The sequence below is a fragment of the Ambystoma mexicanum genome, chromosome 7p (assembly GCF_040938575.1).
Source record: "Ambystoma mexicanum isolate Mex_15411 chromosome 7p, UKY_AmexF1_1, whole genome shotgun sequence".
NCBI classification, from domain to species: domain Eukaryota; kingdom Metazoa; phylum Chordata; class Amphibia; order Caudata; family Ambystomatidae; genus Ambystoma; species Ambystoma mexicanum.
This window is the reverse complement of record NC_090939.1, coordinates 875,053,986-875,078,524: the sequence shown is the minus strand read 5'-3', so window position 1 is coordinate 875,078,524 and position 24,539 is coordinate 875,053,986.

Below are 24,539 nucleotides of genomic sequence, written 5' to 3'. Positions count from 1 at the left end.
ACCACAGTCATTTCGTGACTTGATGACCTTGTCTCTCCAGATCGAGTTCAGGCTGCATGAACGCAGACAAGAAAGGACAAGAAAGGAGACGCCCACGGGGAACCTCACAGACGATAGGCCTGCCCTCCCAGACTCCAGTCCAGAGACCGATATCGTCCACCGAAGAGTCAATGCAGATCGGAGCAGCTCGTGGACCTCTGACTCCTGAAGAAAGGAGACGGCGCCGAGAGGCGGGATTGTGCATGTATTGTGGATCCTCTAAACACCTGTTGAGAAACTGTCCAGAAGTTCCTCCTAGGAAGAAGGAAAACTTCCACCCCCGGGCTGCTGCAAGGGAAGTCTCGGGGGACCTGCCAGTTACCCTTGCAACCACTCAAGAACCCTAGAAGAGGGCGAAGACAATAGTTTACTGGTTTTCAAGGTCCACGTGAAGTTATCGGAAGCGACATCAGTAGAGGTACTGGCAATGTTGGATTGTGGTGCCGCGGGTAACTTCATGGACCTTAACTGGGCTAAGGAGAACCTAGTCTCTACCAGACCCAAGTCCAGACCCATACCTGTTGAGGGTGTTGATGGTGTACCTCTTTCTTCGGGTCCTATCCTGTGGGAGTCGATTCCATTGCAGATGAGAGTGGGCAATCACCAAGAACTCCTGGTATTCGACCAGATACGTGCAGCACATTTTCCTTTAGTTCTGGGAATACCTTGGTTGAGGAGACATAATCCTCTTATCGATTGGTCTGCCAACAAGGTGTGCTTCGACTCCCAATTCTGCAAATCAAACTGTCTGATTACGGCTGCGGCTATGGTGGTGACTGGGGAAGGTCCCGAAGCTCCTGGCTCCTTAATCGTAGCAACAGTTCCGCCCCAATACCATGAATACACCGAAGTCTTTCTGGATACTCTCCCCAAGCAGCTACCCCCACACCGGGCAGAGGACTGCTCTATCGACCTGGTGCCTGATTCTATCGTGCCTTTCGGAAGGATGTATCCCCTGTCCATTCCGGAACGAGGGCCCTCAGAGAATATCTGGACGCTAATTTAAAGAACGGGCTGATTCAGGAATCCAAGTCATCCTGCGGTGCATCATTGTTTTTTATCCCCAAGAAGGATTTGGATGAGTTGCGCCCATGCATAGACTTCAGAGGCCTTAATAAGATCACTATAGGGGATAGGTACCCCATGCCCCTGATACGAGACATCCTGGAGGCGGTTCAAGGGGCTAGGTATTTCACCAAGTTAGATCTAAGAGGGGCCTATCACCTCCTTACTATCAAGGAGGGGGACGAATGGAAGACCGCCTTTCGCACTCCGTTAGGCTTGTACGAGTATAGAGTCATGCCGTTCGGTCTTGTCAATGCCCCGGCAGTTTTCCAGAGGTATATGGACAAGGTGTTTGCTGACATGTTATACCTATCCGTGGTGGTCTACCTAGACGACATCCTCATCTACTCCAAATCCCTTGATGAACACAGAGCACAGGTCAAGAAGGTGTTGAGAAGACTCCTTACCCATCGGTTGTTGGTCAAGCCCGAAAAATGTCAGTTTGAAGCTACTTCTGCGTCCTACCTTGGGTTCATCCTTTCTCAAGAAGGGATCGAAATGGACGCAAGAAAGGTTAAGGCCATTCACGATTGGAAGGAACCCGGAAACATAAAGGAGCTACAGAGTTTTCTGGGGTTAGCCAATTTTTATTGGCGTTTCATCCCCAACTTCTCACAAACTGTGCTCCCCCTTACCTCTCTACTTAAGAAGGGAGTACGGTTTTCTTTTGAAGGAGAACCTCAGAAGGCTTTCCAACTCCTTAAAGAAAGATTCTCCACGGCTCCCATCCAGATCCAACCTGACCAGACAAGACGGTTCATCATGGAAACTGACGCCTCCATTGGAGCAGTGGGAGCCATACTCCTCCAAGAATCTGAGGACGATCTTGAGCATCCTGTAGCTTATTTTTCCAAGACCTTAACATGTAGCGAACTGAACTATTCCGTATTGGAAAGAGAGCTACTAGCCATCAAGCTAGCTTGTCAGGAATGGCGTCATCTCCTACAGGGAGCTGCTCATAGCTTCTTGATTCGCACCGATCACAGAAATCTCAGGGTACTCCAGCAAATGGAATGCACCAATGCCCGTCATGCCCGATGGGCCTATTTCTTTCTACAGTATGACTTTGTGATAACTTACATTCCTGGGACGGAGAACAAGAAGGCTGATGCCTTATCCCGAAGTAAGGCGGAGGTGTCAGGATTATATCAAGGGCATGACTTTGTTCTCCCCAAGTTCAGGATTTTGGCCTCCACGACCACTTTTCTCAAGGAGTTTATACCCCTGTATCAGAGTTGCCCAGAGCTCGCGCCTACTATCACCAAGGGGAAGGATGGATTGTATTACCATGAGGAGGCGCTTTATGTTCCCACCAAGAAGCTTCAAAGAATGGTTCTTTCCTGGTGCCATGATTTACCCTTGACAGGTCATCCTGGCATCAGAAAGACATATGACTTATTAAGTAGGGGTTTCTGGTGGCCAACGCTAAGAAAGGACGTGAGTCAATACGTCTCTACTTGCTCTGTTTGTGCTGCAAACAAGTATCAGACTGGTAGGCCAATAGGTTTGTTGCAACAGCCTCCTCTAGCTAATCGCCCCTGGGAACATATTTCCATGGATTACATTGTGGATCTTCCGGTGTCTTCTGGTATGACTGTAATTATGGTCACTTGTGACTCCTACAGCAAGTTGGCACACTTTTCAGCCTTTCAGCAACTGCCTTCGGCTTCAGAGACAGCTACCGTCTTCCTCCGTGACGTAGTCCGCCTGCATGGTTTGCCTAGGACTATAGTCTCTGATCGTGGTTCCCAATTCACCTCAAAATTCTGGGCCACTCTCTGTCGGGTTCTGGGAATCCATAGGGCTCTCTCCTCGGGCTATCACCCCCAAAGCAACGGCCAAACGGAAAGACTCAATGCCAGCTTGGAACAGTACCTTAGGTGTTTCTGTAGTCCACAGCAAGAGAGGTGTTTTGAATTTCTCTCCCAGGCCGAGTTTGCTTATAACAATGCAATTCACACCACCATACAGATGAGTCCGTTCTTTTGTACATACGGTTTCAACCCACACCATCTACCCTGGGTTAATACACGATCGACCAAGGTTCCGGCCTTAGATGAGGCTCTCAGAGATCTGCACGAGGTACAGGAGACAGCCAAGAAAGCTCATCTAGCCAGCCAGAATGCCCAGAAGAAGTGGGCAGACAGGAGCAGACGCTCAAACCCCGACTGGAAGGTGGGACAATTGGTATGGCTGTCAACCAGATTTCTTCCGAGATGGATTCACAAGGGGAAGTTTTCTTCTAGATTTCTAGGACCCTTTCCCATAGTTCAACAGATCAATCTGATGGCTTTCAAACTTAAACTCCCGGATTCCCTCAAGAGGATTCACCCTGTCTTTCACACTTCTCTTCTCAAGGCGTACAAGAAAGACCCATTTCAGAGGCCTGTTCATAAGGGACACCCTAAGGTTGATCCTGCCCCGGACGAGTACGAGGTGGGTCGTTTGATCGATTCCCGGTATCGTAAGGGCAGGTTACAGTACCTGGTACATTGGAGGGGCTATCCTAAGGAGGAGAGAACCTGGGAGCCTGACTACCACATACATGCTCCTCATCTTGTGAAAAGGTTCCATCGTTTTCACCCAGGCAAGCCGGGGGGACCCCCAAGGAAGAGGGGGTATACTGTCAGGAATCGAGGGTGGAAGCTGTGGGATCGATGGACGCTCTAGTCCTCACCCATCATGGCTGCCTCCACTATAAATCTAGGCCCTGCCTCCAGCTCGGCGCGTTGTATCTGTGTATTGCCTACACTTCTACCAGCGCTCAGAGTTGCTCGTAACTTTCTTTCCGAGTTTTCCTTCACGCTCTCGTTTTCGGCGTGAGCATGTTTTTTCTCCTTCTGTCCGCTCTGCGTTTTTGTCTACTTGGTTTTCGTAACCGACTATCTGAGTTCTGCCTTTCTCTGCACGCAATCCCTTTCGCGCTCCGCTCCTTGCTTACCTCTCCGTTTACTTTTTCTCTGCTTGCGAAACCCTTCGCACTCTGCTCCTCGCTCTGCCTTCCTGATACCTTTTTCTCCGCTCGCGATCCCTTTCGCGCTCCGCTCCTTGCTTACCTCTCTGTTTACTTTTTCTCCGCTTGCAAAACCCTTCGCACTCTGCTCCTCGCTCTGCCTTCCTGATACCTTTTTCTCCGCTCGCGATCCCTTTCGCACTCCGTTACCTCTCTGTTTACTTTTTCTCTGCTTGCGAAACCCTTCGCACTCTGCTCCTCGCTCTGCCTTCCTGAAACCTTTCTCTGCTCGCGATCCCTTTCACGTTCCGCTCCTCTCTTAGCCTTCCGGTTAACCAGTTCTCTGCCAGCGAAACCTTTCGCACTCTACTTCTCGTTGTTACCTTCCTGTGCCTTATACCGCTTGCGGCTCCTATAAGTTTCTGTGTCCGAGGCATCTGGCACTCCAGACATTCTACAGTGTCCTGACTTTGGAGAAAGTCCTCGCTTTTCGATCCATCATTCCTGAATCTTCATCATTTCAGCCTGGGAGTACCTGCCTTATACCTTGCCTTAGGAACCACTCCTTACCTTGCCTGCAGATCTTCATTCAAGGGTTTTTTCTGCCGTTCCGGCTTTTTCCCTTGGGCACCGAGGCTGGCCCACTGGGAGCCCCCCACGGCAGGTTTCCACTACTGCCAAGGTGGCCTCCGGAGGGGCCAGACCTTACTTGCACGATAAGAAGGTTAGAACACCTAAGGATCTTATCTCTACCAAGAAGAAGGAACGTCCCCGAATTCGGACTACGGTAAAGGACTCAGTATCAGAAGATTCAGGTGAGGAGAAGGGGGAGGTGGAGCCGAAGTCTGACAGGAGGTGGCAACTAAAAACACAGGGGAAATGTGGAGAATTTTCAATGGAATGAGTGACCCCAACAGTCACTGATGTCAAACCCAGTACCTACGAGTGAATGGATAATCCATTATAGCTCCTTGTTTGCAAGTCTGAGTCCAGAAGAGCCAGGGGGCAAGGAGAAGAATATTTACATATGGTCCTTCCAGATGGAAAAAGAAGACATCCTCAAACTTATCATGGTATCTAGTAACTCAAGAGCAGATAGGCTCATTTGACACTCATTTGACACGCCATGCATTCCTTCACCCACCTTTCCGCCATCTTGTCTATGCGCGGCCACCAGAAATGTTGCCGCAGTTTCCTCTTCATCGCACCTTCCCCTGGGTGACCCTCATGAGCCAGTTCCAAAAGAGTCTGCCTGATCGACACCGGAGGTACAACACATCGTCCTCTCCTCAGTCTGCCCTCAAGTATGTTTAACTCCTCCTTGACTTCCACCATATGTCAAATCTCCTATCCAAACTATTCTTGTGGGGCCATCCCTTCACCGTCCATTCTTTGATCAACTTGAGCTCTTCATCAGTATCTTCTCCCTGCAACCACTTTTCTTGAGCAACTGCCTCATTAATTTCAACTACCACCCATTCTTGCACTGTCTCATCCTCCACCATCTCAGTTTTGCTTAAAGGCATCCTCGATAGACAATCTGCCACAACATTCTTCTTCCCAGGCAGAAAACTCAGGTCAAAATTATACCCTTGAAGACCTAAACCCCACCTGCTTATCCTTGGCGAACCTAAAGCCCACCTTCCACTCTCAAACAACTGCACTAATGGCTTATGATCAGAGCGAACTACAAATCGCCTGCCCCACAAGAACATTTTAAAATGCAAAACAGCCCAGAACATGGCCAAAGTCTCTCTCTCGATCACTGAATACTTGGACTCCGCCCCCCTCAATGCTCTTGAAGCAAAGGCAATAACTCTCTCCTTATTCTCTTTATCCAATTGTACAAATGTGGCTCCCAACCCCATCAAACTAGCATCTACAATCAGAACTGTTTTATCTATGGGATTAAACCTCCCAATAGACGGCGCTTTACTGATTGCTTCCTTGATACTTTCAAATGCCCTACCACACTCCGGAGACCACTCAAACCTCGACCCTTTTTTAAGAATCCTTCTTATGGGGGCTGACACTATAGCAAAATCTTTCACAAAACGATGGTAATATTCTGCAAGGCCTAAAAAAGACCTCACTTGGTCGTTGTCCGTCGGCAGAGGGGCTTTTTCCACAGCTTCTCCCAAACACTTTTCTGGTCTCACACCCAGTTCATCAATCTCATGTCCAAGATACTCCACCTTCCCCACCGCAATATTACACTTGTCCCTTCTCACAGTCATACCGGCTTTTGACAACCTTCCCAACACTTGCCCCAAAACCTCATCATGTTCAGACTTAGAATTCACAAACACAAGCATGTCATCTTGGAACACTACAACATTCCTCACACCCTCCATAACTTTGTCCATCACCCTCTGAAATACGGCCGCTGCCGAGGCAAGACCGAATGGCATCCTTCGATACTTGAAAGTTCCAAAAACTGTAATGAACGCCATCAAATGCTGGCACTCTTCCTTCAAGGGGATCTGGTGATAAGCCTGAGAGAGGTCAATCACAGAGAATACTATGGCCTTATCGAGAGTCAACAACTTGTCACTGATTATCGGCAAGGGGTGCCTGTCCACAAGAATGTTCCTGTTGATGTCCCTCATATCAACACAAAGTCTTATATCACCATTTGCCTTGGCTGCCACGACGACTGGTGATAGCCATTCTGAACTCTCACTTTCTTCAATCATCCCTTTCTGTAATAAGGACTCAATCTCAGTCTTTAGTCTCTCTCTCAGGTTATGAGGTATTGGCCTCACTTTATGCACTTTGGGGACTGCTCCTGCTTTCAAGCGAATCTCATGTTCAAAATCTCTAACCATCCCCAATTCTCCCTTAAAAACTGTCGGGAACTCTTCCTCCCACTTGTCACAAATCTCAGCCACTGAAACTGGCTCTTTGGCACTTGCTTGTATCCTAATCCCGAGTTTGCGCTGTTCCTCCCAGCCTAACAAGGATGATCCTTCCTGTGTGACAAATAGCTCTGAATCACAACTCCTGCCTTTATACTTAATTACTGCTTGGGATTTGCCTAACACCTCTATCTTGACATTTCCATAGGTATATGGCTCTATGCCGTGCTCCTTCAATTCGCCCACTCTTCTTTGCAAACAAACTTCATATGTCTTCCTCAAAATCAAAGTCCATGGAGAGCAACTATCCACTTTCAACGTCACCACTCTTCCGTTCATCATAAATTCATCGGTTGGTGCACTACGTTTGCCGGACACTTCCGAGACTTCCAGCACATGTTTGGCCTGAGTTAGTTGAGCAACATCTGAGTTTTCCTGCTGCTCCAAGATTCTTGTACCTGACCCAATGTACTGCACTTGTCCTGATTCTCTACACACTCCGGCGAAATGCCCTTTCTTCTTGCACTTCAAGCAGAAAATGTTCTTTGCAGGACAGAACGTGCTCGTAGAGATATGGCGATTGCTGCCACATTTGTGGAATTCGACCTCCCTACTCAAATTCATTTTCTTGAATGCTCTCACAGCTGCTACTTCACCCTCTGGCTTCTCACCCTTTATCATGGACATGTATTTGTGGGTCTGTTCCATGCCCCGGGCAATTTCAATTGCTACTTCCAGAGACACATCCTTGGTCAACAACCCTTCCTGTATCTTCATGTTGCTAGTGCAACATACTACTTGATCCCGTATCAATGAGTCACAGCGCCCCGAATTCACAGGTGTGACTTAAGAATCTTAGCGCTGCCACAAAGTTTTCCACTGGCTCCTGTGGTTCTTGAACTCTGAAGAATTTGTGTCTTTCAAATGTTGTGTTCTTTTTTGCCTCAAAGTGGATTTCCAGTTTTCTTTCAGCTATATTGTACTGGTCCATATCCCCTTGCCCCTCTAGTGGGGGCTGAGGCAAGCCATCATAGACACTACGACCTTCAGTGCCCAGGTTGTGCAGGAGAATCGCTTCTTTCCTTCCTGCAGCAAATTTGTCGCCCCCAAATGCCACCAGGTAGGTATCAAAAATCTTCTTCCACCTGTCCCACCTTATGGGCGGTGCTCCCGGCTCAGGTAAGAAAGGCGGGGGCGGGGCCATGCTAGCTGCAGCCATGATGGATGGATAATGTCACTTGCTCCACCCAGCAACCTTAAGCTTACTTATCAGTCCCACCTGACCACTTTGCAATTGTCTCCTAATTGCCTTCACTCAATGCTGACCAATGTTCACAGCACTGTTCCTCCTCTATGCACTTCCCTACACGTTCATGCACCGTGACAATGCCCGCATAAAGCTCCCTGGCTTCAAATCTTCAAATCCTTTTTTTTTTCTCAGGCCGGTTGGGCTTGTTTTCCCTTCGTGCAGAGGGTGGATCGCTATTCTTCTTGAGCCGCCATCCTGTGTCCGCCCCTGCCTCCCCTCCTCACCTCTTTCATGTATGGCCAGGGTGTCATGCATTCCACTCCCTCTGGGGATCCCATTCCTCATCCCCGTGCCCCGAACACCCCTCGCCCTCTGGCCCGGTTCCGGGACTCACAGGTTCTCTCTTCGCCCCAGTTGCCACGGCGCCGACTGCCACAAAGCTTGGGTCGGCATGCTCTTTGCCCGCGGAGACGTCTGCCCCCTTGGCGTCTTCCATGGCGGCTGCTAGACCGACTTCTTCCGCGTCACATGACCGCCATCTTTCGCTCACGTGTTTCTGGACTACACTCACGTTATGCGCTCGCGGGTCATGTACCCGGAAGGAAATAGCAGCGCCAGAATTTAAACGGCTCTGTTGCGGTGCTTCGGTGCTTCGGTGCTTCACAGCTGTTTCTTCGGATTCCTGTACGGCGCTACATACATTTTGTTTCACCCCTTTTTGGATCTTGACCTCGGATTTGTTTCACGGACTGGCAACGGATAACCCTTGGCTTTGGTACTTGCTTTTGGATCATTGTTATGACCACGGACTGCTTCACGGACTCTTACTACGTTCCGCCCTTCTTGTGCGGATTCTGGCATCAGGTGGGCCTGGCACTTGCAACCTTGCTGGGATACTTACATATTGAAAGAACTGCCTTGCTGAGTCTCGGAACCTCCCCCATAGGTACAACCGCCACTCCACAGACACCTTTTGGTAAAACCGTTCCACTTACTTGTTGATTGGTTGTTGATTCTGTTTTGGCTTGACACTAAACCGGTGTTTCCTTTACAGTGGTTCGGGGTTCCACGAGTACCGCAGTTCCGGAAAGAACATCTCCCACCTGTGGCCTCAAAGGCGGCACAGAGAGTGACTTTGATTCTCTCTGTGCGGCACTTGTGGACAGAGGACTCTTCGGCTACACGACAGTCAAGACACAACACAGGGGAACGCAGCAGATTCCACAGCCCTGCGCGGCTTCAATTGCGGCTCCGGCGGCTCCAGCAGAGCCGCCGCTCCACACAGCCCCGGACCTCCAGCCGTCCGCGCTGGCGAGGCCCTGAAGGGAGGGGCTGGAGTGGCGCTGCAGCCGCTTACAGCTAGTCGGCTTCTCGCTCGCCGTGGACCACGGACTGTCCGAGTACCTTGGCGTGCCCCCTCACCTTGTTGCCAATATAAGGATGAAGGGAGGCATTTGGAGTGGCACAAGGTAAGTTTATTTCAATAGGGGCCCGCCGTGCCCATCCACTCAACATCGCCTCCAATGGTTCACTGGGTCACGCAACCCAAGCTCCGAAAGAATACAAGGAGATTGGTTCGCGTGCTCCAACATTCCAAGGACATCGCTACATAATTCTTAAGAGTAACCCAGAAAAATGGGCAGCTTTTATGAAGGAGCTGTTTGATGTGATTAAAATTACAAAAAGAAATTGCTTCATGGACAATCAATTGTTGTGCCTATCTTGGGAGATAGGTCACTTCCAGCAAACTATAGATCTATCACCCTTCTCAGCGTTATTGGAAAAATATTTGCAGCACTACTCTTCAAGAATTGGAACAAGTGGAGTTCAGACACGAATCACTTTGACCGTTGGCAGGCAGGCTTTGTAAAGGGAATTGGCACACCCCTAAACCTCTTTCTTATCAATCTTTTGAAGAGCAGGGCCAAAGAGAAGAACAACAAGATCTATCGGGCCTCAATAAATTTATCACAGGTGTTTGACACCGTTGATATATCTATATTGTGGATGAAACTAAAGGCCTGGGGCTGCCCGCAAGATCTGAGAGAAGCCATTAGGGCTCTACACACGGAAACCAGCTTCAGAGTAAGACTGGGTGGTTCAGGAAATCTGACTGCACCAATCCAAGTGGCAAAAGGTCTCAAATAAGGATGTCGCCTAGCACCAGCAATATTCAACATGGAAAGCGCATTTAAAACCACTCAATGCTTTCCACCATGTCTAGCGGGAGTACCAGTGAATAGGCTATTATATGCTGACAATCTGCTACTTTTGGACCAGATCGAGATTGGTCTGCTGCGCCAATTGGATGCACTGGTCTCCTATGTTTTAGTGAACAGACTTCGGATAAATGCAGCAAAATCAAGAATTGTATTGGTCGACTGTCGGGCCGAAGGTTGAGATCTAGGGGTTGGTATCTGGAAGGCGTGAAGGTACCAGAGACAACACTGATGACCTACTTGGGAATGCGCATAAATGACAGCATTAATGATACTAACAGAGAACAAAATCTAAGAAGTAAAATGAGAAATCTTGCTGCACAAGCCAAACTGATTAGATTTCATTACTGTTAATTATCACTAGTTCCTGTACTAGATTTTTATCGGATGAAAGTGCTGCCTATCCTGACTTACGGTGCTGAAGCATCGTTTTCACTACCATGCACTGTGTGGTCTGAGCTAGAAATATTTTTTGGAGGAATGTACTAACTTTACTCAAATCAACCACCTCTGTGATAATTAGGACAGAGCTTGGCTTGACCTTGATGTACTTGGTAACAGTTTGGAAAACGCTGTTCTTCTACCGTAAGTGTTTGATACCTCCATCTGATGGTGGTTTTATGGTATTAAAGTCAGCCCTGCTAACTGTGAGGGAACTGACCCTCGTGGAGTGGAGTCAAACCTGCAGGAAGATTCTGGAGAGCAGGAGCATATCAGAGAAAACGTTACTGGAGAATCCTGATCATGGAAAGCACAGGTTGTATGACCAGGATTGTATTGAGACGCTGGAGGTGGGACACATGCATAAGAGCTATGGTAAGAGCTTCTCGGACCTCAGAAGGTGTGGCACGATCTTGGACTATCTGAAAAAATGTCCTTCAGACTCTCTGCACAATCAAGTTTATGAGGTTCCACCTAAATTTGTTTCCTACAAAGGAGATATTGGAAGCTAGGAAAGAACCAAAACTCTGAGATTTCAGCTGAAGACTGTGTCATCAGACACCTGAGACACTGTACCATCTAATTATGTTATGCCTGGGTTTAAGGGATGTTTGATCTAATTTGATGGTAACATTTTTTAGTGAGTACCAGACTTTAACTTTGTTGGAGTGGTGGGACATTTTAATGCCGGGAAAAGGATTTCTGTCATTTGCGTTGCTGGAATGTTTTAGGGAAACCTTTTTGGAAATCAAAAGAAGGAACTCGATTCGGAAATTTGCAAAAATGAATTTAAACTGTAAACATTTCCGTATGTACAGTTTAACAGTCGCTGTTTTACTTTTTCTTATGTCATTTAATTTCATAATTGTTGGTCCAGCAAAGGTTACTGCTATGCTTTTACTTTTTCTTATGTCATTCAACTGTATAATTGTTGGTTTAGTTTGAAAACCGTACGCTAATTTAATTAAAAAAAAGAAAATGAGCATTTTATTTTCAGACTACCTCTGCAATCCTTGACCAGCGGTTGCAGAGGCAGTAAGTCACCAGAGGTCGCAGCAGCACCGTAATGCTGTGGTTGTGATGTGGTGTGGCAGACTTTGGCAGCTGCCAGTTCATTCTGAGTGTCCAGCTGCATTGTAGCCTAATCCCAGGTAAGTCTGGGTGTTGCTATGGTTGAAGGGTCTTTGAGGTGTAAGAAGTGAGGCCCTGGCCAACTGGCTACGAGTTGTGGATGCTGAAGTTATGCCATGGTATAGTGTAACATGAGTTAGCATAGCATCATATAGTACATCATAAGAAGGCATACAGGCTGGAGAATGGGCTGACACATCTGTGATATCAACTCAATGTGGCTTGGATAATTACGAGACATGCAGCCACCATACCTCAACTCCCTTATAGTTTACATTTACAGTTTAACATGCCTCCAGAATAGCATTCTCATAGTAACAGTTTTTTGAAATGGGGATGTATATTTTAAATACAACCCCTGCACTGTAGTGACTTGGATGTCACTGCAGCTGTCAATAGGGTACCTGTTCTATATGTTATTATTTATTGAGATTGAGGATGGTAAGCCAGGGCCAGACAACTGCAACACCGAACGAGGGAAGTGGTTCTACAAATGGAAGGTATCTAAGCGCCTAGACCATCAGACCAGAGCCCTACAGAAAATTAAAATGGAAACATTTGTAACCTTTTCCTGAAGCCAACAAGTCAATCGTGCTCCGAATATCAACCTGTGACCCCTGAACCTGCTCTGTGCCACTGGAGAGCAGCCGCTGCAGATCAGGATACTGATGCAGCAGGGCACAGGTGAACGCTATGCTTTGGCATGGAGTTTATGAAAGGGGAATCTGATTAGTAGATTACACTTGCTGGGATGGAACTACCTGCATCATTGTATTACTTTAATAAAAATCAAAACATCCTCTGGCTTCGACACCATTGTCAGATGGCAATTCCTCGCTGTATACTGTAACATGAATTAGCGTGACATCACACAATATAGCATAACATACAGGCTGTAGAAAGAATTTTTGTCTCTCTATATTTAAAAGGGAAATGTGTGGATATGTGTGTGTGTCTGTTCTAAATGTTCAGCATACTTCCCAACATGCTACAAACCTGACATGTGGCAAGTGGGTAGGTTCCATGGTGTAGACAGTGTAAAACGAATTATCTTCACCATGCTTATTGCATAAGTCTCTTCATCTTGATCCCAAGATGTCACTTATCCTTGGTACTTCTTGGTTCTTCATCTTCATAAATCGTCCGCCTTTCTGGTCTGGCTATCATCTATATGGAGTCGATTCAGCTTTGAATGACATCACCATTCATCCTGGTCATTCAGTTTCTTTGCTTCGTCAGGAATCTCATTCAAATGGCCATCATATTGTCTTGGATGCAAGTATGGTTTTCTCAATAGGTACTTCACTTCCCATATTCTATTAGGTATAGGTATTCTTATGGGTACTGCACAGAGCCCTCTCTCCTCACTTTACTGGTTTAACTGTTCAGTATACGTCACATATTTTGGTTCATAAATTTCAGGTAATGTAGGCGGGGCAGGTGGAGTGGGGGTACTTGGCTCCTCCTCTACAGACTGTTGTCATGTTGCAGTCACTAAAGCTGTCGGAGACGCCAGTACCAGCGTTTCAGATCCACCAACCAGCACAGAGACAATGATTCTTGACCCTGAGCTGCTATGTAGGTCAGCCTGAAGATAATTAGTTTAAACGTGTGCAGATGCAATAAAACACAAGCAGCAAAGCAATCATGAAGCTAGCCACATGCTTATAGTGAATAGGTTGTGGCAAGCGCCAACATATACATATATACCTCAAAGATACATACAGATTACATAAAGAATGAATGTTCCACTACGTATAAAGCAGTCTTGAGCAACGAGGAAGGCCTCAATTTAGTGTTGCAGTTACAAAAGCAATTGAATTAAACAGAATATATTTCAGCTAAGGAGTTGGCTGAGCCATGGAAACCAAGGTCTTATCAGAACTGGAATTGGCTAACATTGGATACAATTAACGTGAAAGAACAGAAGCTCCTGTTCAAAAAGGTCAAGTGAAAACAAAAGACTTCAGAGGACTATTGGAGAATAAAATCAAATACACGAAAAGGTTCAATTCGTGGTGTCCAGTCACGTGATGCAAGAAAGTTGGATGGATGAGAAGATCACACCTACGCACGGAAGCCAGACAGTACCCATACTCCTTAAAAAAATCCCAGACAACAGTACAGACTCAAGGCCAACTTCAAAGTGCTAATTGACACTGAACCATTGAGGTGATGATGGATGAGGGTTTTAATTGGTGGGAAGCTGGTATCAAGACAAGCTCATCCGCACCTGGTTGTTCGGTCTGCGTGCTGCTCACGTAGGTGGAAAGTTACTGACGGGGGTTAGAAGTCAACCAATTGTAGGGGACCATGTAGTTGGGGGTCCTATAGTTTGTGTAGCAAATGGGACCTTGTATATTTGGTGACGTTCATAGTGGCCATTTTGAAGGGAGGGCTTAGTTGCCCCACATGATGTTAAGTATCCAATTATTTCTATACGTTACTCCATACAGATATAACACCTATACTTAGTTATTCACTTAGAACGAATCCCGCTTCCCGATAAATTTAGTTGTTTGCCACGTAGGATGACTTTGGTAATGACGCATGTCAACACGTCAGCTATGACCAATTATGGGTTTAAGAACCCAGCTTTTTATTGAGAGTTAGAGTATCGAGCGATTTCTGATGTTCGTTGTGCTCCCTGTTTTTAAAACGTACATTAAAATAGACAAACAGAGCCACCAGGGGGCGCTAAGATGTGCTGACGCTTCTCAGCCGATCTCCTCACCAGGGCATCTTTTACCGGTTCTGAGCCCCTTCGGGCCTGGTTGGAGTTGAGTCATGACCCCCCTGGTGCTGTCTAACTAGGTGGTGCATTAGAGGAGCGGAACTCCGGTACCTGGAGGTGCTGGGAACCCTGAGATCGCGGCTCACCAGGAGGCGAGCGGTCAGGCCCTGGAGTGAGTACCTGCTGTGGAGACTGCGCGCTCTCAGGCTAGCAGTCAGTGGGGGAGGGGCGGCTGCCTGTTGAGCGGCATCGCGGCCTGTGCTTGTGCCCCTCCATTGCTGCGGTGCTGCTGCTCTGGGAAGCCTTACAGGAGGCGGCGGCTCACGAAGCAGTGGACGAACATCCCAGTGTGTTGGAGGACGGCGAGGAGCGGCTTCCAAGGGCCGGGGAGGTGAGGTCTCCATGGCGGGAGAGTGATAGTCCCCTAGAGGTGCGGGCGGGGGGGCCTGTGTATGAGTTCCCCCAGTGGCCGTGGTGTTGCCTGACTGGGAGGCCCCCCCCGTAACCGAGCGGCTGGTCGGCCTTGGACTGGCGATCGGGGGCCTCGGCAAAAAGTCGAGGAGAGGCTCCCGTGGGTGATGGAGGCGGAGTCCCTGTAGAGGTGGTGTGGGGCCTCTGTCAATCGCCGGCCAGTGCATGGGGTGCTGGCGAAGTGGCCCGGAGGCGGTGGGCTAAGCAGCGTGGAGTGGACGCTTTCCTGGTGCCCGGTAGGGTGGGAGCGCGGCTTTTGACTCCAATTAAAATATTTGTGGGGAGTGCTTGGAACAGCTACTGCTCAGACATGTGTCCCCTTCTGAAAGCGCTGAAAACTCGAGAGCAGTATTAGTAAAGAAATGGTATAGCTCACACAGCAGCCCATTTCAGGAAGCCAATGTGGAGAGAAATATTGTCACTTACCATAAACCTGGGCTACTGAGGAAAGGTTCCTAATGCTCTCAAATTGAACAATGGGAGGGCAGATATCAGCCTCCATGATTATTTGAATACCAGGCTCCCCACTACATTAGGACTGTCCCCCAACGACAAAAGTGCGCTGTTGATGGTGCAAGGCTGGGGCTTTCCGGCCAGGAGGACTGGTGGGCCTCAGTGACTGAGCTTGTGCTTCAGGGGGCACTGAAACGGCGCGCGAGCGCCCCTCGGTGAGGTTGGATAAAAGGGGCACGGAGCGACCACCGCTGTGTAGGTGTTGGAGGGATTGCGTACGGAGCCCCCGACTCGAGGGTCTGGGGAGCACCGGGGGACTCAGCGCTGTGTAACCTACCTCTGATGGACTTTCTGAGGACTGTGCCCTTAGGCGTTGTTGGTAGGGCGTGGGGCCCCCCTGCTGTGGCTTTTCCTCTGCAGGTCTTTGCCTCTTTCTCCATTCATCTCCCCCGCTGCCCCTTTGGTGAGCTTTTTGTTCAAGGACTACAAGAGGTCTGGGTGTGTTGGGCGTCCCCATCGCCCGAAGACTGGGTCGCACTCTGTGCAGCATCGAGGCCCCGGGTGATCGCCTCCCCCTCCCCTCCGTCTGGAAATTTGCTGTCTCCCTAGTCACCGGTTCTGCCCGGTCTTGTATGGACGGAGTGAGGGCACTGCAGAGGTTTCGGTGGTCACCCCGGCAGCCTGAGGCAGAACTAGTCATGCAGGATTCCACCCAAAAGGAAGATTCTGAAACCCATGTTATGAGTCGTAATATGGTAGCCCTGCTTGAGGAGATCCGGGGTTTCAGGGCGGACATTAGTAAGAGATTAGACTCCCTTGATAAGAAAGTGGATGATGTTGAAGAGCGTGTCCAGGCCCTTGAGGCTAACCAGACCTCTGCCGACCTCTTCGAAAGTCAGTTTGACTTGAGGCTGGCGGAGTTGGAGAGGAGAGAGGAAAGGGTCACGTTCCGGCTGGACGACCTCGAAAATCGGGAACGCCGCTCGAACCTAAGATTTCTTGGTGTACCGGAGCAGGAAGGAGACACACAGGCGGATATTATACGAAAGGTTGAGAAAATTATAAATATTCTGTGTGGTGGTGAGAATACCAATGTTCCTACGATTGATAGAGCTCATAGGGCAGGAGGTCGCCCAGCTGGCCCTCGCTCTGTTCCGGTGAAATTCCATTACTTTGTGGAAAAAACCAAGATTCTTGACTTGGCTCGAAAGAGGGGTCAGATCGAGTGGAGCGGCGTCAGGATATCCATTTACCAAGACCTTTCAGTGCTTACTCTTGCGCGCCGACGGCTGTGTGGATCCTTGACAAAATGGTTTCAGGCCAGGGGAGTTCGTTACAGGTGGGGTCACCCGTTCTCGCTCCTATTTGAACTCAATGGAGATAAATACTCCCTCACCTCGGAAGCCGACATTCGAAGAGTGATGGGTGAGCTACTGGAAGATCCTTCTTCGGGGCAAGGCGGGTCGAGTGTCGGCCCGACGAGGGATCGTCAAAAGGAGCCCTCGGAGTTCCTGGGGCGGCGGCGGGTCCGTGGGCATAGGAAGTACAGAAAGATCACCACGCTGTCCCCGGGACACCCGCCACCTTGACTGAGAAATAGTGTTCCTATTGTCAGCTTTTTTGTAATGGTTATGGAATGTCTCTGTGGGTGTCTGGCTGGGTTGGAACTCTAGATTATCGGTGTGTTTTTATTTGCAGGCTCAAATGAATTGTTCATGTTGTTGACAATGTTTTTGTTTCTCTCGCTTGTAGTTGGACGGCTCAGAATTTTGGGGTGCAATTTGGGGTTCATCACCCTGGTGGAGGCGATCCGTGGTGGTCTGGGGGCTGGGCAGTGTGTTGATGCAGTCTTTTCAGACGCTCAAATGTTTGGGTGTCTGGGTGTGGGAGAGTTGGGGATGCGAGGGGGGAAGGTTGGAGCTTCTCGGTTTTCAGGATCTTACAAGTTTGAGGGGATGCTTGGCATGTGCACTTGGGGTTGGGGGCTGGGTCGGCATGGGGGGTCTCCTGCGAAAGGTGCGTGTGCTCTCTGGCTGCACTGATGGGTGACCCTGTTCTGTCTTTGTCGGTGGGGTCCCTAAATGGGCGTGGTTTGAATTCCCCGACTAAATGGTCCCTAGTGTTGAGGGAGTTTGTGAGATTGAAACTTCATTTTCTTTTTTTACAGGAGTCCCACTGGATCAAGGGGAGGGAGCCCAATTTTAAGTCAAAAGCTATTCATCAGATGTTTCGGTCTTCCTATGGGGCAAAGAAGCGGGGGGTTGTGCTCTTGATCTCCCCTCATGCCCACTTCTCCCCCAAGGCCCATAGAGCCGACCCGCAGGGGCATTATATAATGGTGAAGGGGGAGGTGAAGGGCCGGCTTCTCACTTTAGTGGGAGTGTACGCCCCGAATGAAGCGCAGGATGTTTTCTGGCAGGGGATGGGGGGAAAATTAGGGAATTTGGAGAGAGGGCGTTGATAGTTGGGGGAGACTTTAACATGGTGTTACGCCCAGACAGGGACAGAAAACCTTCCAAGCCCGGTCCTGGTCTTAAGCCCCAGCTGAAGATAGCGGACTCCTTCCGCCGTGTGAATTAAGAGCTGGGTATGGTTGATGCACACCCAGTCGACGATAGTCGTGACCCTTTTTATACTTGTTTCTCTGCAGTGCACCAAACTTTCTCTAGAATAGATTACGTTTTGGTAGACTCCTCGATCCGGGAGTGTATTGCGGATTTTGGTGTAGAGACTGTCCCCTGGTCCAACCATGACCTAGTTCTGGTAAAGTTGGGCTTACCACAGATGGTAACACGCAAATCGAGGTGGTTATGTAATGACTCACTGTTACTAGATAAGGAACTCAGGCAGTCCCTCTTGACCTCTATTACGGAATTCTTCCTCTTGAATGACTCTGGGGAAGTGGGAGTTCGAAGCGTGTGGGATGCATTTAAGGTCACAGTCAGAGGTATCCTGATGGAGATGGGAGCTAGGAGGAAGAGGATCAGGGTTAGAGAGGAGCTTAAATTAAGGGAGCAGACTTCGGCTATTCAGCAGGGAGGTAAGTTGAAAACGCAGATGGGCCCTGACGAGCGCGGGAGATTGCAACATCTTAGGGCGCAGCTGTCCGCCCTCTTTGTGGGGCAGACAGAGAGGAAGCTTGCGCTTTATAAACAGGGTTATATGGAGAAGGGAGAGAGGGCGGATAAGATCCTGGCCTGGCGACTGAGGGAGCAACGGCAAAGTAGGTGCGTTAACTGTATCTTCGATCAGGAGGGTGGAAGGCTGTTATGTGATACCCAAATTGTAGAACGGTTTAAGTACTATTATGAACAGCTGTACACGTCCGAATACTCCGGGGACGGTGTTCAGGTGGACCAGTTTCTGGATTCTCTTCCAATCCCATGTCTCGCTCGGGAGAGCTCTGCCTCGCTGGAGCTTCCCATCTCGCCCCAGGAGGTACATGCTGACATTTCTTCGCTGAAGAGCGGCACCGCTCCGGGCGATGATGGATTCACTGTCCGGTTTTATAAAACGTTACGATCTGCATTGGCCCCCTTCTTGGCTAGGGTATACAACGATGCCTTGGAATCTGGTTCTCTCCCCCCTTCTATGATGTCGGCTCTCATTGTAGTTATCCCGAGGAGGGAAAGGATCTCTCACTCTGTCAGTCGTACAGGCCCATTTCCCTTCATAATGTAGATGTAAACATTTTGGCCAAACTTTTAGCGAATAGGTTGCCTAAGTTTCTCCCCTCTTTGGTTCATGGGGATCAAGTGGGGTTCATTGCTGGGCGTCAAGGTTCGGATAACATTCGGAAAACGCTGGGTCTTATGTATCCAAGCGGGAGTCAGAGGCCTACCTCCTCTCGGTGGATTCTGAGAAGGCCTTTGATCGCGTTGAGTGACCTTACATGGGGAAGGTGCTCCAAAAGATGGGTCTTGGTGTTAGATTCTGCTAGTTCGTCTCAGCCCTGTACAACAATCCCACGGTGCAGGTGCTTGTTAACGGTGCAACCTCTTCAGCTTTCTCGCTTTGGAGAGGGACTCGACAGGGATGTCCCCTGTCTCCCCTTTTGTATGCCCTGATTGCGGGGGTAAGGTGTGGGGACTATGAATTTAAATTGTCTCTTTTTGCGGACGATATCTTAGATTCAGGACTCTCTCCCGAGGTTGCTAGACTTAATTCAATGCTTTGGGGTGTTCTCTGGACTTAAAATTAATTTATCTAAATCTTGCGTTATGCCCATGAGCAAGCTTGACCAGGCGACTAATGGTAGAACAAAGGTGTTGGGAATGAGGGTAGAGAACTCCTGCATTAGATATTTGGGTGCCAATATACCCAGGGAGATGGGTAAGATTCATGAGTTGAATTTTCTGCCCCTGCAGGCTAAGATTTTTAATGATCTGATTAGGTGGGCACTTCTCACGTTGTCCTGGTTTGGGCGTATGGTCACTGTGGAAATGAACGTTCTCCCCCGTCTTCTCTATCTCTTCTCGGCTCTCCCATGTAACATTCCAGACTCCTTATTCAACTCGCTGCGATTCCGCCTTCTTCGTTTTATTTGGGCTGGTAAGAGGGCTAGAGTGAAATTCGATACCCTGACCCTTCCTAGGTCACAAGGTGGGTTTGGCCTTCCGGATATTAAACTCTATTATAAAGCAGCTCAATTACGAGTGATGCTAGAGCATCTGCGTGACGACTTGAGGACGTACTGGACGTATATTGAGGACGTGCAGGTCCACCCATATAAGGTCAGGGACTTACTTTGGACTCCCCAGCGCTCTTTACCAGTGGTTGCTAGGTCCCATCCGATTCTGTCGGTTCTCTGGGCACTGTGGGGGCCGAGTAGAGATAATGGGCTTCTTTCTACCTGGCCTTCCTCCCCATCGTCCTTGTGGGGCCTGCCGATCAATTTAGGAACCAGGGGATTCCGCGGGACGCAGTCGTGGTCGGACCATGGGCTTGAGAGGGCGTCACAGTTGTTTAGTCAGGGTTGCTTTATAGACTTCGTCCAGTTGTCAGAAGCGCTTCCGGAAAGGCCAATGTCTATTTTTGATTATCTGCGGCTCAAGTGTATTCTCATGCAGCCGGACTGGGCTCCCCCCATCTCCCGTCCTTTGACTTCCTTCGAAAGAGTTTTTGTGGAGGCTAAGTCCAGGAAGGGCTCTTTTTCTAAACTTTACAGAGTGCTGGTGTCAGCCAATCCAGAGGGTAGGCGTAGGTTTCGAGATGTGTGGGAGGAGAGGATGGGGATGGCCTTGGATGATCGAGCGTGGGAATCCGTATTTAAGGAAGCCTTCGAGGGGAAGTTGTACACCGCAGCCATGGAGCATAACTTTAAGGTCTTACACTCCTGGCATCAACCCCTTGTCGCCCTCTCCAAGATGTTCCCCGGTGTGTCCCCCCTTTGTCCTAGGGCATGTGCAGGCAGAGGAACGTGGTTCCACATGTGGTGGGTATTCCCAGTCATTCAGGTCTATTGGGCGGAGGTGCTCAGCTGGATCAGAGACATCCTGGGAATGTGCCCCTCCCATCACCCTATGGAGATTCTGCTGGGTGTTCCGAAGCCTGATTCTGAGTCGCTGTCTTTCTCTAAGGTGATGAAGGCCATGTTGAGGGCCGGGAGAATGGCCCTAGCCCAGAAATGGAAAAGCCCCCAAGCCCCAACGAAAGTGGATTGGTTGAACAAACTGTTAGCAATCTTCACCTACGAGGAAACTGGCGTCTATTACCAATGATAACATGTCTTCTTTTCTACAGGAATGGTCGATTGTGCTGTTTAATGTGGACTTCGAGGCCTTTAAGCTGTAAAATAATTGGGCCTATGTTGGAACTTGAAGATGGGGCTGATTGACTAGGGGCAAATCTAGGGGACCCCGCAGACAGAGAGGGGGCATGGAAGGATTTCAGTGGAGTTTCCTTGTGTATATGGCCGTGGCTCGAACTCTAGTGCACGTTTTGATTGTTTTTTTCCTGGGTAGCTCCTTGTTTGGCGGGGGGTTCGAGGAGGGGAAGGGCAGAGGGAGATGGGGCAAATGGGTTATTGTTTGGGTATGTTCTTGTGTTTCGCTATTGGATGTTTTCTGATCTCTCTGTTACTTTTTGAAAAGCTTAATAAAGACAAAGTGGAAAAGAAAATAGACAAACTTTTGCCAAGCTATTTATGTTGCCTGAGTTATTGATGTTTGATTATAATCTGCATCCCCATCTATCTCCAGGGTATTGCTTCTCATCTTAAAGGGCTGGAAGCCTCCAGTTCCCTTGGTAGCAGAGATTGATGGTTAGATAAGATACCATCGGCCGTCGAGTTAAGTTACTTTAAGGTCTCGGCAAGATCGCACAACCTTTGCCATTCGGCTCATATGACGTGAAGCTCCTTGTGGATAGTGGTTAGAATAGGACAAAATCCTTGCAAGGAGGGTGTGACGGGACCCCCCTGGTTTCTATTCGAACCCCTCCCACATCTACGAAAAGCGGATCGGAAAGCGGCTCGAAGAGGCGGTAATGATGGCGTGATCCTGAAGTTCCGAAGATGAAAAACATGTGAACGGTGAGTGAATAAGACCAAATAAAGTGACAAAAGGATGCATGCATAGTAAATAACGGAGAGTAACGGAGGGAGGAGGGATAAAATGCAAAAATAAGAGTATAATATATATGTATATGGGAAAAAGATATTGACTTGATTGTTCCCAAGTAATATATGAGGAAAATATTAGTGAGCTGTAGCCACGCTATGAGGATACGCCCTGTTCCCAGACTTTAAAGAATACTAGCAAGCGCTTTAATTCAGAGCCCCTTACGTGGGACATATAGAAGACGAGATAAGTTTAAAGACTTTCTTAAGGGAATTAGCTTATGTTCCAATTGGAGCAGAATATAGAGGGTAAGACGAGTCCTAAGAAAGGATCGTGAGGTGCACGTACATGTGGGCCAGTCAAGTCTGTCTGTTTTATGTGGTTGTAAAGTGTGATGACGGCAGAGTTGGAAAAAATAAATGTTTTAAGTAGTAGAAGAAACGTGAAGTTGAGACACGAAAAGTGATTATTTTAAGATGAAATTTTGATGGTTGTTTTTTTAGCAAGATTAAAGTTAAAAAATTGCATTGGGGCGGGATTGGAGCTTGCAACGATTGGTGCTCGCTCATAAGTGTATATTGATTGAAACATAAAACTGAAACTAAAGCATAAGCGAAGTGGTAGCAAAAATAAAAGTAAAAGGTAGAAATGGAAGAAGTTACGCCATTAGTCCATCTTTGCAAACAGCTACCAAAGCATGCGCTTAAATTTCAAAAGTACAGTGCTGAATGGGTTAAAGGAACCACAGATAAAATGTTTATGCCATGGCCACAAGGAGGATCCTTATCGAGAGCAGTTCTACAACATATGATGACATATTTGCATACTGCGTACCCAGGAAAAGAGTTAGAAAAGTGCCTAGCGAGTCTAGAGCTTTGGAAAATGTATGCACACGAGAAGGAGGAAGAGCCTCCTTTAGATTGGATACTCAATATATGCAAAGAGCGGGGGGGTGAAGAGCCTTCTGCTCTGCCTATCCCGTTTTAAATAAAAGACGAGATTAAGAAAGACAAAGGGTTATACCCATTAAGGGAACTTAAAGCAGCAACGGGATCTAGCAATCCGTCATAGGAGTCACCTACACAAAGTAGTGACGAGGGCCCAGAGAAAGATACCGAGAAAGATATAACCTCCAATTTCCCAAGGGACAAGGAAAGACGCGATAAGGAGAGAAGTGATCAAGCAAGCACATCTCTAGACATAGGGAGAGAAATAAAGAGATGGAAGGGAGATAAGGATAAAACTTATGAGATAGCGATCGTACAGAACAAATGGTTGGGAGGTCAGATTTTACTTAAACTCGATGGTAAAGGCATCGAAAGATGTAAGACAAAGGGGAGATCAAGACGAACAAGACAGAAAAGACAAAAAAAGGGAGGAACGATTGAGAGATGAAGGAGCAAAAAGAAAAGATAGACAAAGACGAAAACAGTTATATCAAGATGAGCAAGCTAAAAAACAGAGAGCAGAATAGCAGAGAAAACATGATAAAAAAAGAACAGCCGATGAAAAAGAAAGGCTAAAAGAGAAAAGAATAGAAGCCGATGAACAGGAAAGGATAAGAGAAAAGAATACAGTGACGTAGAGATGAAGAGATACAAAGGGCATATGAACGAAGGGATAGGAAAAAGAAAGAGGAAGATAGAGTAGGAGAAGAGGCGAGAAAGCTCAGAGAAGTCGATGACGACAGGGAACGCAAAAGGAGACAGAGCACGTGATCTTGAGTATTTGGAAAGGGAAGGAAGAGATCCAAATCCACGGGTAGACTGGGAAGACAGAGGAATTCTTTCCTGAGTCTGACTCGTCACCAAGCACATCTAGAGTAAATCTAGAAGAAGCATTGGGGAAACGATCGATAAAGTATACCATGAAATGTAAGCCCAGAAAGAAGCACAAAGGAAGGAAAAAAATAATTGCCTCGAGAGTACTCAGCTGTATGACACAGAGGAAGTCTCCTGTAGTGTGAGACATAAGGAGCTATCTTTAGACAGACTAATATTAAATAGAGAGAACGATGAGAGGAGTTGCACGAGTTAGGAACAAGAAGTATCAGACGAAGAAAGGGAAACCTTCTCGAGGGAAGTTAGGAGTGATATATGTGATCCAGAAAAACATTCACCTTTAGACAAGGAGGTAAGATGGTCAGTTTTAAAGATAGCTATGTCCAAGGCATCAGAGCCACTGACACAGTCAGACCGACATAAGGGACAACCCCATGGTCAGAGGGGGGAGTCGCCGCCTTATGTAAGTAGGCTAAGATCATTGCCAGGTAGACGGCGATGCAGGAATATTACTCCAACAGTAGATAGACAAATGATGAGAGATGAGAATTAGTTTGGAGCATCACAGTTCCCCTTGTTGGAAAA